Source organism: Etheostoma cragini, chromosome 20 (assembly GCF_013103735.1).
Source record: "Etheostoma cragini isolate CJK2018 chromosome 20, CSU_Ecrag_1.0, whole genome shotgun sequence".
Classification (NCBI taxonomy): domain Eukaryota; kingdom Metazoa; phylum Chordata; class Actinopteri; order Perciformes; family Percidae; genus Etheostoma; species Etheostoma cragini.
The window spans coordinates 19,846,932-19,849,265 of NC_048426.1; positions in this window are offsets into that span (position 1 = coordinate 19,846,932).

The following is a 2,334-nucleotide window of genomic DNA, read 5'->3' on the forward strand; positions in this document are numbered from 1 at the left end:
TAGAAAAGTGAAGAGAAGGAGGGGTAAGAAAACAAGAGGAGAGGGAGAAAGGGAAGACAGAGCTGCATACAAAGGCAGGGGCACGCGAGCTGTGCTGCGCCGCTTTGGACTGGCTTGTGAGTTTACTGGGTTGTTGTTTTTTTGTCAGCTTTAAGTTTACGGAAGCATGACTGATAAGGGAAACTTCTTGAACAGTTCATCCACGGACGGGACAGATCCTTTTTTCTTTCAAGGCCACCTGGACACCTGCAACACAGATAAAAGCACAGCATATACAGGATCTGATTAAATGTCCCTTTGTGCAATACCAAGAGAATGTCATAGACAGAAATAGAAAAACAACAGTCCCTCTAGCCTATAATGATAAAGCTATGTAATGTAATGGCTACTGCATTATTATACATGTCTATTATCTGCATGTGTTACTGTCACACAGTTTTAATACAGACGGAATTATTTTGTGCTTTCAGTGAACCATGTCCATTTCCAAAGACAACAAAGACATTTTACACAGCCATATTGGTACATAACAGGGAATAGTGCACTCGGGCAGAGAGCTGTGCCATAATACCTTTGTTAATATTTTATGTATGTGCTGGGGCTGAGTTGACTTTATGACTGACCAGAATATATGTTCTGTTCCTATCTTGACAATGAAGCATAGAAATAAAGGAAAGCCTCTCATTCATCATTCCTCAACACAACACAGAGTCAAAGAGTTGCTTAACCACCCAGTCACAGTGGTGTCTACTCGATGACACTATAGGACACAATTAGAGATGATTTAGATGGATGACTAAAGTTTACTTGATTATACTATTTAAAAGGACACCTGGGACACAGATAAAAACAGCTCTGCAGTAAAAAAAAAATGCGTTCTGGCTTGTTTTTATTTCTCTAGACCAATCAAAACCATCGTGGACAGACCAAACCCCCAATAGCGAGATGGGGGCATCCAGCGCCGGATGTCAGACTTTATCAAAAGAGTAGGCCTCTCCTCTCTAAGCATAGCTCCCACAGCGCCATTTTAATGCTAGAAAGCCTTCATCTGCAGTTATTATCCCATTGACTGCCATTTATTTTGACGCCACTTTGACAGCAAATAACTTTGCATCTTAAGCATTTCAAGACTCTATTTGTGCGTTGTTTATTTCTAAAGAAACACAACAATGTATAAAAGGCCTTCATTACCTTGTACCTCACATTATGGCTCCATAGCAGACGTTTTTGAAAAAATAGTTTGTGTCATAACCACGCGACCTGCTGTTGCATAGTCGACAAATACAAATCACTGTATTGCCAGGAGAAGCTCACAGACAGTTTGGATCTACTTCTTCAAGCTCAGTTGGAGGCTGCGCAGTAACACCTTCAGTGGTCTCCGTCCAGAACAACGGGATCTGTTGGTCCATTTATTGTCTATGGCTTTATCCCATTAAATTTACATCCATTGACTATGTTTGCCTTGCACGGCAGTTGGATTCATATGTTATAGTAAACGAATCAAATGTGTCACTGGACCTCTGACACAGTGACAGCTTCACAGATGGACCAAGCTATGGCGCATTACATTCAAAGGATTTGCCAGACGACTCTGCACTTCTTTTGCTAAAGACCTCTGTGAAAGCACCCATGCTACATCAAGGCAGTGGTCTCTAAGTTAAGTTTTTTTCACACAGTTCAAATATTAAGTCAATTTAATTTATTAAATTCCAATATCATGTCATACATTTGCATAAGACGCCCCTAATCAGTGGGGAAACACCTTTAACAGAAAGAACGCACAGAAACCTCAGGAAGAGCAACAGAGGAGGGGATCCTTCTTCTAGATGTTGTGTAAACAGAAATAGCAAAATTACAATATGGAAATGACAATAATTTGTCTGAGCATGGCCTAACTATATATCTTATCACACCTTGTGATATATACACTCATGTAAAAAGAAAACAGTTGGAAAAGAATATACAGAAAACTTCAAACTGTAAAACTAAGTCTCGGCGTGCTGTTTAACATCATTTAAATGCCCCTGGTAATAATATCTTTATATGTTCCATTCTTTATCTCTGAGCAGGGAGGCCAGATAACACACACAGGTATTGCTCATGGCTTCAGTATGCCGGAAGATTGTAGATTAGACCCTTTTCACACTGCTTTGTACTTCAGTGTCTTGGAGATCATGTGTAGATTACTCACAGCCTAATTCCTGGGGCTATCCAAGCTGGGCTTCTGTGTTTTACCTCTGAATAAGACAGTCCCAGGTCACAGCCTTTGGGCAGGCATGATAACTGATGCTGTTTTCAGCAGATTAAATCTATTGTGACCAGGGGCAGCCTGCG